This window comes from Dermacentor andersoni, chromosome 7 (assembly GCF_023375885.2).
Source record: "Dermacentor andersoni chromosome 7, qqDerAnde1_hic_scaffold, whole genome shotgun sequence".
Taxonomy (NCBI): domain Eukaryota; kingdom Metazoa; phylum Arthropoda; class Arachnida; order Ixodida; family Ixodidae; genus Dermacentor; species Dermacentor andersoni.
The window spans coordinates 74,018,389-74,030,558 of NC_092820.1; positions in this window are offsets into that span (position 1 = coordinate 74,018,389).

The window sequence follows — 12,170 nt, forward strand, 5'->3', positions numbered from 1 at the left end:
TGGACTTGCGCTGCTATTCAGTGGATAAAATACGTTTTTCTTTTTAATTCCTTCACTGCAGGACAGAATCAAGCCCGCGTCATATACCTATAGTCCGACAATGTTGTGTAAATATACATTTTGAAGTAATAGCTCTGCCGAAACCCGCAAGGTAGAGGGAAGTACTTAATAAACGGAAAATCAGACATCCACCCGTTCGTAGCAATTGCTACAAAGGAAAGCCATACGGATTCCTCGAAAAAGGAGCCTCACAGTTGAAGAAAAATTCGTCCTGGTCTTCTCTCCACCTTGCGGGTTTCCGAAGAACTATTACGTCAAACTGTTGCCCTTCCTTCGACTTGTTCACAAATTCGACTTCGCCCTACCATCCGCTAGCCGCCTGGTTAGCCCAGATGGTAGAGTGGCTGTCCCGGAAAGAGGGTGGTTCCGGGTTCAAGTCCTAGCAAAGGACGAATTTTTCTCCAAATGCGAGGCTTTTCTTTCGAGGAACTCCTATGGGTTTTCTTTGTAACAATTGCTACGAACGGGTGGTTGTGTGATCTTTCCTTTAATAAAATATACATTCAGGCATGCACCACGCTCGCACTTCGCGGCGGCGTCGCGGGATGGCGCCATGTGTCCAGAGGGAAACGGCAGTACACGTCTTGCATGTGATGCGTTTCGGCGTCACATGTTGCTTCAATGCTTCCATGTTGCTTCAATGCTAATCGCAATAATATTGGCAGTCATACAGAGACGCTTTTTCCAGGAAACGTTTTGTCGTTCTAGCTAGTGAGTTTTGGCGCCGGTACAGCGCCGGTGCAGCGGGGTGCCGGCGACGAGTGTAGGACGTATTTTTGCGGTACGTGCGTTCGACCACGTGATGGCGGAATACTTTTTTTAGGCACCTGTAAGTTTTCTCAAGGTCAATTCGTGGCTTATGCTGACCAACATCGATTTGTAAACAGTGCAAAATACGCGAGTGGGTTACCCACTTTGCCTCATCAGGTTGAGGCGCCCGCAAACGCCGCAGACGGAGCAATGCATACCAATGAATAAAGCGAACCGTGTGCAAATTGCTATTTGTATACATGAAACAGCCGTGCTCTGTTTGCTCAATTAAGACCGCGGTGAGGCTGTGGCGGCAGTGGTAAGCCTGAGAAGCAATAATGATCTCCTGTATTCTGTGTCCGAAGGAGTCGTAGAACGATTGCCACTGACGCAAAGCAAGTGCGTACAAAATTTGGGCTCTAATTTCGATGTAAACTCTGCAATACAGTTTGTGATACCTGTAGCAGCGCTTCTCACCTGCCCCGCCGTGTAATGTCGCATCGCTTTGCTTTCCGCTCGGTGCATTTTGGTTGTTGCTGCGTGTTATTTCCCTTTTCCTCTTTTTCATTCTTTCTTTTGTTGGCTTAGAGTGCTGGCTGATTTCAGTGTTTCTACACTACCTCCCGTGTCACTCTTTTCTGCCTTTCTTTTCTATTTCCAATCTCTGCGATTTCTCAGTGATCAACTTCTGTGCCCTTGTTACGCCCTCATCATTTTAAGGCAATCGGGTGCTGTGCGTTTCCAACAGGCAGTGGCCATACTGCATTTGCGACATTTTTCACTTCAAATTAGGATGACGTTAATAATAAAAATATTAATATTATTATTATTATTATTATTATTTTTGACTTGTTCTTTTGTGCATAACTCACGTGCTCGGTGATGTCGCCTTAGTCGCTATATATCTCCGCCCTTTGATTTCTTTTGCTCTTAATTGCATATGGAAATCTAAATATATAAGATAATTTACTTCTGTTTGCTTTTTTGCGTCTCTTTTCACATCGCTGTACGAATCCTGCACGAGTGTTTATTAAAGCTTGTTTGGAAAGAACAGCCCGGGTGTCTTGTCCCTTTCTGTATCGCAATGACATTCGTCCTAGAACCGCCATCTTCTCAAGAGTACCTCCTGTGAGACGCACGCACCTTGCTCATCTAACGCTGTAGGTGTTAAGGTGTTCGAAATATGTGCTTAGCCACGACTGATCGAGCAGAGTCTTCTTCTACATTGTGCGCGAATTCCAGCGCGGATTCATGCGCGCTGAACTTGAAGGTGGCCTGACGACCACTTCGTGGTGACGAAAGTGGCATAAGGGGCAGGGTAGACAGGAAGACGGACCAACACAGCCGAACCTAGGCCCCAATCCACAAAAAAGCTCGTACAGTAGAATCTTGCCGAAAACGTTACAACACTTAGATTTAAGGGCCCGTTAAAAAACCCCCGGTGGTCAAAATTGACCCGCAGTCTCACACTGGGCATGTTTCACAATGATCTTGGGAGGTTTTCAAACGTAAAACGTATGAATACAATCTCACTTGAATTTTTAGACTTGAAGCTATTGTCCGCGTGGCGTCCCCTTTCGTTCCTTGCTTTTTTTTCTTTGCCCTTCAAGTATACCATTTCTGAGCTTGCAAATGCTGTCGGCAAAAGGAGAGGCTAGCACTAATACGCACAACACTGCTCCATATGCATTTACTTACTTTTACTTTTGATCGATAATCGGCTTCACATAACTGTCGTTATCATGTCATTGATCTTACGCAAGGTGCACTGGGTATACATGAACTGTGGTGAACTTTGACGTCACTTCAACAGTAAGATAGAGAGTAAGTATGCTACTGGGTTAGTAACCACATGGTGTTGAAAACCAAAGCCGTGCAAAAAAAAAGAAAGAACGCCACAAGAGATACGGACACAACGGTATTGTAACTGATGATTTATTTTGCGTTGGACAACGTATATGCGCGGAAAGCATTGGGGTATAGTGCAGCGAAGGCGGGACACTGTCATAAACAAACAGATGTATCAATAAGGAAGTTTGAGTGAATCTGCCTCTCTTCTTTGCGATGCTTGTTGGGCTGTTCTCGTTCTTAGAAGCAAGATGATCCCATCGTAAACAGGTTATGCGTTTTAAATATGTTGCGAACAATTTATAACGCACTCAAACAGGACACGAGGCCAGCCGACTGTTCTGGAATGTGCGTTGACTATGCGAGGACGTCTCTCTTTTTCTACGTCCTCGTTCAGTCGCGCTTACGCACTCTATCATGGTTTCAAACCAACTAGCCCGTCAACTTGTTTTAACTAAATCAACCAGCACGGTGCAGCCCGCGCGCAGGTAAACATGAAAACATCTCGCTAGATGAGATCGATGTCAAGATGCTGGAGCGAGGAATTGCGGCAGCAGCAGCGATCGAATTGACATTCGCGCATCTTCGTGACGTGCGTTTTCCTGACGAACGAAACATCGAAAGCACAGCGCATACGAAGCTACCGACACTACGCGCACTCTGCAAACATCGCACATTGCTTTCAAGATACGGCGCTCGTGCGGCCGCGCCGTAGGTAGCAGCCGTCGAAGAACGTCCCCACTCCATCGCGCCCCCCCCCCCCCCCCCCCCGTGCATTCCACGACTAGAGAAGGCGCGCTTCAAGCCCGCCTTCCTCGCTCGCATATACGACATTGCGCCGCGTTTAGCGGCTCACCATCACACGCGTTCACTCGCACGTACAGTATGCGGCGCGCGCCGACGATTTTATCGCCCTTGGACTTTATACGGAACCTCTCGCCGACGGCGACGCCGATGGAAGAAACGGGCCTGGAGTTTTCGTATAATTGCTATCGCCATAAAATTATGAACGAACGCGAAGACGCGAGAACATATTATGGTCAAAAAGTACGAACCTGTAAACATTCACCTCCGTAGCGAAAACTTGCGGCCCCAGTAATGCCATCAAGGCGCGTCAGCTTCGCCTAGATCCTCGAAGAGCCACAGCATCTAGAAACTATAGACATGCATTTTATCGTTCCTGATATGATTGGCGGATTTGTAGAAACTGTAGAGTGGAAGTTCAATGCAATGAAGCGTAAATGCTTGACTTGAACAAGAAAGAAGAAAAACGCTTCTTGTAACTTCGAAAGAATGGCCACGAAGGTTTTAAAACAGACGCTTGGGTGTTCAAGCAAAATAACAAAAAAAGGCCAGAACTCCTGGCAAGCATTCAGACAGACGAACACACGTACGTCGGTAAACTGTTGAATGGGAATCATTTGCGAATAGTAAACATCTGTGAGTGCGACTCTTAGTTATTTCTGAGCGGCCATCAACTCGCCCTAACAATGTTCTCATTATTGTGCCATTAGTTTAACCTACTAATTTAGCTTAGTTTACATCTTTTTCTCTGTTGCCCCTGTTAATCTCCCACTGATCTCTTCGTTTCTATTAAGATGACTTCGAGACGCGATAGAAATTAGATTTGTGAAACTGGCGCAGTGGGCGCTGTTACAATCTGTGTTTTTCTTGCATGTTTCACGAAATCCAGCTTACAGGCAACACCTATGATGGCCAATAGATATTGCAGGGATTAATTTGTGCTTAACCGGTTATGCTGTGTCTTCCTCGCTTGCTCTGTGTACCACTTTTCTTGACTTACTGGCATGAACTACAACCATGGCGACCAAACTGCTAAACTTTTCTGTTGAGTTCCAGAAGCATATAGCCAAAAGATAACTATCACGTTAGAAACAATTCATACTAACTCTACAGTGTTTTAGCTGCACTTTTCAAGTGCGATGGCAAGGGGCCAAAATAGCGCCGCCATGCAACGCGGCAACGTTCTGTTCGTCAACATTGAGGAAGACTGCAAGTAAATAACTTGGCTTTTTCATACCTGCTTGCAGGCGTTCCACATGGCATGATGTGGGCAATACGGACTTTCTCGGCTAGAGATCGTACAGACACCTCGCGCTAGTCCGAGACTGTTACGACGTCAAGCTTCACTCGGTAGTTTTCGGAGATGACTACGGGAAAGTTCAAGAAGACATTAACGCCTACGCGAAGCAAACCTGTACTCCTTCACTAGCCTGAACCCTGTGAATATCATTCCCTTTAATATTCTATGGCATGCCCAATTCAAACAGCCATATGTGCAACTTGGTACATAATTGAACGGCTTAATTGTTGCCGTATATCAACATGGCACTAAATTTACATACATACATACATACATACATACATACATACATACATACATACATACATACATACATACATACATACATACATACATACATACATACATACATACATACATACATACATACATACATACATACATACATACATACATACTCTAAGTGTCATTCTCTAAGTTCACTCTAGTGGATACGCCTCGCAAACTGACCGGCTACATTCGTAAATTGCAATATGTATTGTAATGTAAATAATGGAGAAGTTAATCAGTGATTTTTTAAATAATTGAATGTTTTTCGATTTCACGTGCAAGTAATATCCGCTTTCCTGAATAATCCAGCTCAAGTACTCGAATTAGGTGACCTGCAGCAGGCTAATTCTAAAAAATTCCGGGAAAACCAAAAAGGATCACCCCGTATTTTAAGGTGTTGTTTCAACGCGAAAATGCCGCGGCTAACAAATTTAAAATTTACCGTGGTGCTGTCAGCTGTGCAAAACTTTGATAATTGTCATAAAAAAAAGTTGCAATATCAATGACCCGGCTCTTCAAGACACACTCGAGGGTTGTCCAAAAACTTCTCACTCTCGCAAAGCTACATTTGCCAAAGGGCCTTCGGGACGGAACAACGGCAGCGGGGAAAGAAATCGATGCTAGCGAGTTTCGGCGCCGGGGAGTCTCTGTAACCAGCGCCGAGTACTTCTTGGCTCCACTGGGTGGCTCTTGTTGCGGTCATAGCTCCCTCGATGTCGTGAGCACCGCAAGCGAAAACAGCGTCACCAGAATTGCCAATTTCTTGATAGAGCTGCAGCGCCGCAGTTAAGCGCTTTGCCTCTGCCGGAAGTGGACACCGCCAGCAGCGGTCAGACGGGACACGTGCGTGATTCCCGTTACCATTTGAAAAAGAACACAAAGACCCGAGCTGTGCGCTAAGGTTTCCGCTGCGTACAATCACGAGCAATATGACGTAAAACACCGGTGCCCGTGGTCGAAGGGGCTCCAAAACTACGGCTGCGCAGACACAGGATCAGTTCCAGGCCTAGACACAGGTTCAACTAGTGGTGTTTATCGAACAGCTGTTTCGCATAGAGCCACCGCGCAGCCCTGGAGGTCCTTCGATCACGAACAAGGGTGTTGCAAGTCGTATTGCACGCGCCTTTACATGGAGTGAATGAACAAACAACCTTCGGCGCTTTGCTGCACCCATAGCCGCGCCAGCTTTCGAAACGCCCACACGGCTTGCAGTGATGTGGCTCTGAGAGTGCGAGTGACCACGTTCGAACGCCATACCTAGAAGCACTGTGAGGTGTGCTTCTTCCTCCTCTTCTTCCTCTAGTTCCTTTTTTGTTATTGTGTCTCACTGAATGCAAAACACTTGGCTACTAGAAGCATCACTGGTAGACATGCTCGCTCATGTTTTTTCTTCGCGCATGCCGTCATTATTGTTTTGAGTTTTTTGAACGTTTTCCATTTCCATATTAACAGTGACGAGTAATGGAGGTGACATGAAATAGCTGAACCTTCAATTAATGGCTGATTCAGTTTTCAAAATTTCTATTCAGCTAGTTAACAAATGACATATCTCTAATTTATCTCAACCAAATCTAGCGTTCCAATTCTGGCTTATCCTATGGCGATGCATTGCTAAATACTAAGTGTACAGTCGCTTGGTGTAACACACACCGAAATAATTTCTGACAGCTCGTGTCCCAATTAGTTTTTAACATCAAATAAAGTGGGCCCTATGAAATTCTGTAGTTGGTGAATACTTCTACAATAGGAATGTGCGGCGTACATGTGTCCTCTAGGAAATTCTGTTGACCTGCGAAATGTTCTACTCTCATCGCCACGTCATACCATGATGATGATGATGACTACGAAAATTTATTTCGAACCTCCTCCGCCAATGCAAGAACACCCGAGCAAGCGTCACAGCGACACAACTAATAGCAGCAGGCGCAGACCCAAACCTCCTCGCTGAAAAGTGGGAGGCTGCAATCTCAGAGCCGGACCTGGTCGACCTGCTCGAACTCGTCGCCCGGGCCCGGAGGGCCATCCAAGCCAGAGGGTTCCAGTAGTAAGGGACCCTCCCACCTCGACTGACAAGTCACTGCTTCAAATAATGGTTTCATTCTCTCCCTCTCTCTCCCTATCTCTCTCTCTCGCTCTTCGGAGACGTTTAAGGTTATTTCCTGGCTGGGATCGCATGGTTGAAGGGGAAGAAAATGGGCCGGATGGACGGGCCAGTTAGTCAAGCAGTTCACTCGTCGAACCCAGCGTTCTCCATAAGCATCGCGACCACATTATCTTCGCCCCCTTATAAAAACCGTTCCCTACGGCGGTCACTTTGGACTAATACGTCGAATACACCTGCGAGCATTGTGATGCTGGAGGACTTCATAATCATCAGCCAAACCAAGCCCACCACCGAATAATGATTACTCAGTGACAAAGTATACTTATTGGGAAATAAATTAATATTTCGCGGGTATCGAATGCTGGTCGCTTTTGCGTGGTTTCCCGGCACGGTGGTTCCGACATCAAACAGAGAGAGCGCCCGTGCATGGCGACTCATGTACGCAACATAGAAACGGTTTTATGTGCATTCTAGTAGCTCGACATATCCTCCTCCTTGTTCTCGCATCAATTTTGAGAAATCGGTGTACAGGTATATGCGTTCTGTATGTACCGCCGTGTGATTTCCTCAACAAAACTTGAGCAAACGCTTGAAATTATTGTGTCACGTATGAAACAGTTCACTAGGTATGTACACAGGCATTATACATCGCGTGTCCTGCTAGAACTAGTAATGCGCGAGTTCATCGGCCACGCAAATTTGAACTACTGATCCGCGCGTGAATTGGGCGCTTAATTTATTTTATGTTAATTATGTTATTCAACATTTTATTAAGGTCAGTGATTGTCCATCGAAAATTCAGCTGAGTCGCCCTTTAAGTGTCGCCGATGCTCGCTTCTGTTGAAAACGTCTAGTCCTCGAATGCTCAAAGACCACGTGGGCATGGGCCTGGTTGTGGCCGCATTTCGAAAAACATGGTAGGACGCTGCGTGGCAGTCAACTGAACAAAGCGCATACTTAAGACACGTCAAGTATGGTTTTCTAAAGGTCACATATTGGAAAAAGAATATTGTGCCTGCTACTTGCTTTTTTCCTGGCGTTAACTTCTGAAACAGCTGCCGTTTTCCAACGGGAAAGAAACTCAGGTGGAAGAGTTCTCTTTATTCGGCTTCTATACCTCTGGCAAGTTCATCACTGAAGTGCCGGTGCTGTAACCCATAAAGCGTTCAAGTTAGCCCACATTCTCTATGAATATAATGAATATATTTGCTGCTACTACCACCTAGAAAGAGTGTTTCATGCCATTTTTTTATTACGTATGTGTATCGCAATGTTCATGATCATCTAAGCAGCTGCTACCTGAAAAAGAAGTAGTGGAAGAAGAAGTAACTTCATTAATGATTCCCAGTAAAAAAATCCGACAGAGCGATCTTGTTGGACCCACAGAGTTCTTGACGGTCCTTCAGGATTTCTTCTTGGCGCCTTTCCAACACCGAAAAGATTCCTGATGGTCCCTAAGGACAGCCTGTGGGAACGCTTCCCACACCAGCAAGATTCTTGAAGGTCCCTCAGGACGCTCTTTGGGCATGATTCCCACACTAATAGGATTCCTGAAGGTCCCTCAAACCTGCGGTTGGACAGCCTCCAACAGCAATATGCTTATTGGATTTCCCTCAAGGCTTTCTATGCTCGCGCTTACCACACCAATAAGATTCCTGAAGCTCCGTCAAGCTTATAGGCGACCTTCCAAAAGAAATACGATTTTTTAACATGTAGCTGCAAAACCCTTCCAACAGCAATACGATTGCGGTATCATATATGCGCCTCATATATGCTGAGCACTTCTGGACTTCTTAAATACATTTCACAAATAAACTAGTAGGCGGAACACTTAATGTAGTCATAATAGGCCGACAAGGATGTGACTGCCGAACGCGAGTCCTAGCAGTGTGCGGGCGTCGACGAAGTCTCATGCAATGCCGACGAAACTCCCGATCGACTGCCGCGCCAGATATCAACCGTTTATCGATAGCGCAATTTCCACAACGCCTCCGTGTATGTTTATACTTTCTCATGCTCCGAAAGAATGGAACCTTTCCTCGAGTGTCGGAATGAACAAATTTCGATCAGGCTTTTTACGTTCAGCGAAGGATACATATGTAGCGCAGTCGACGAATTCGTACGCGCACGCCACCGGCGGATTTCAACTGACAACTGCTTTTTTTTATTCAGTTTGCATTCGTAGCGATTTGAAACAGACCACATCTTCCTTCGCAGAGTGCAAGCCAGAAGCGGCGACACGGCGCGGTGCCCATGCCGCTGTTTCAGCGATAGCTGCCGGCACGTCGCACTTGAGCGCCGCGGCGCTACGCTGAATGAAATGTGGCTTTGTAGACGGCTGTATTTGTGCGGAATGTTATGTTGACACGCTTAGCTTTTCAGATACAGTGGTTGCTTTTTATTATACGGGTAACAGTCAGCAAGCGACGGTCACTTGACACAGCAGCCTCGCTCATCCAAAATGAATGCGCTCGTGCAAACCACTTCGATCTGAGTGTTAAATTTCGACTCGATCGAGCACGCACTTCTACGATGCAGAGCTACCATAGATGGCATTGGTTTGATGTTTCTCGCACGTTATCGCACAAAAAAACTGACGTGAACGAGCTTGTTTTATTCGCGCATTTGCTTGCACTTTCCGATTGCGTAACGCTGCTGATATGCAGCTTCGTTGACGATCTGAGCGGGCGCCAAATGCGCTTGGTAGCTGTGACATTCCCTGCGCACTGCCCGAAGGACTACCACGATAATAGTACCCTTGCGGTATCGATTTTTCAAATAAACCGTTCTCGAAATTTACGTCGTTTATATATATTGTGCGGTACCTATACGTCATAACTACAGCCAGCGAAGCATGAAAATACCTAATTACGCTTAACAACTTGGCAGTTGAGTAGCTAGGTCGTCTCGCACCCGGGGCGCATAGGTCCACTGTCTCTGCAGCCCGCCTCTACCCCCCGCCCCCCGGTGTAGTCAGGAGGGCGAGGATATCGAAAATTTCCGGGGAGTGTGGGGTGGTGTTCGAGCCCCGGCCCAAGCCGCCTTGGACCCTTCACTTTTGGCTTTCATTCCCAGAGATCGCTAATGTAGCAGTTACGCAGGCTGTTTTATTTTCCGCGCCAAATAGCACAGCTACAGCTCTGCACTGATAACTTGTGATAGGCGCATTTGCACATCTGCTGTCAGACTGTGAGGCTTGGCAGGAAATACAAATAAAGTTTTAATTAGCAATTTTAGAGGTGGTATTGCATTTGCAAAATTGAAGCCCGACAACCATATGTTGACCAAGAACATCACGAAAATCGTAGTAGGTATACTACGGCGTGCAGTATTTTGGCTGTCATCAGCTCTGAACCAAAGGGAAAATTGTACAGCATGTCAGTGACGCTGATCTCCCCACCCTGTCAGAAAACGCTACCTGCTTGCTTTGCTGAGCAGGTGACAATGCTATGACAATCACAGGTTCTCTTCATTCTTATTCATAAAGCCTTTCTTTATTTGTTGTTATCGGTAAACGTGATCATCCGATATGCTGTACTGTCACAAGATTGGAAACAATATAGCACACTCCGCGTCGATTGCTGGCGTCACCATGCAAAAAACTAAAAGGCCACTATGATGGCCGGGCCAGAGAAAGCTTGTGCTACTGTTGGTCTGCACTGGCAAAGGAGAGGATAGCGAAATCGAAGTTACTGGGGCACTATTTCATATTTATTTCTGCACTGCAATATTGGCCAGCCCGCAGTGCCAAAGTACTGCATGCTCAGCACCCAAGACAATTTTGTTTAGAAAAGAAGATCTTGTTGAGTTCATGATATGAACTTGGTCCTCAATTCCCAAATTGAAATGCTTCCTCTATAATTGCCAATTAAGCAGGTGTTTAGGATATCTTTATTAATTATCTACCATATTTTGCACGTTACCGATTTCCTAGTGGTCATAACGACATATAACCTGATAGAACACCGGGAGATGTACTCACAATATTTACCTTGTAAAAATACAGCACACTGTATTTGTGACATGAAGTCACACAACAACAGGAGGAGGTAGAGGAGGAAACAAAGAAGGAAGGAAAGGTAGGAAGGAAGGTCAGCCAGACGCACGTCCAGTTTGCTACCCTAGACAGGCAAAAATATTTAAGGGAAGAAAAGAAAGGGGGAGGGAAGAAGGTACTACCAGTGTGAATACGGGCGATGTCCATAATCTCGCGCCTATAATTAGTCACTGAGGCCACTCAATTTCATGAAACGTAGCAGTGCCCGCATCGCTTTGTGAGCCGGTGAAGTGTGGTGCCAAGGTCCAATTATCTCGGCCTCTGAACATGGTCTGCTATGTAATTGGTTTAACACCCCCTGGAGAACGTCGCATTCGATCTCATAGAGATTACTAAAACACAACACGTGCTTGATCGTCTCTTCACATTTGCACGAGTAACATATCAGTGGTTTGGTCATTCGAATAAGGAATGAGTAGGCTTTCGTAAAAGCCACACCTAAGCAGAGGCGGCACAGTAAGGTTGCATCAAAGCGGAAGAAGTTCGGTGCAATCTGCAGCCTCAGTGTAGGATCCAGCCAGTCGAGATGGCAGTTGGAAATAATCGGGGTGTTCCACAAAGTTTGAGTCTTGGTTTGAGCAAGTAAACGACCCTTCGCAGTGTCTGTCCTTGACAAGGGTATAGGAAGTGTCATGGTTTCTTTATAGACTGACCGGACGGCATCATCAGTAAGGTCATTTTTGACGATGCGACATTGCCCCGGAAGCCATCGGAAGACCATGTCATGTCCGTTTATGAGGGCTTGATGGAGAACCTCTCTGGTCTAAAACAGCAGTTGTTCATGGGTCTTGCATCGTGAGGCTGACTGCAGAATCTGAAGGGCTGCCTTGGAGTCACAGAAAGCGACCCACTTTCAAGGTTTGTCTTGTGCGATGTAATTAACAACGGCATGTAGAGCGGCGATTTCTGTTGCCGTAGAGGTCATTAGTAGAGGTCGCTACAAGTTTGGAAAATGCGGCTTGGTGTATTTGTACTGG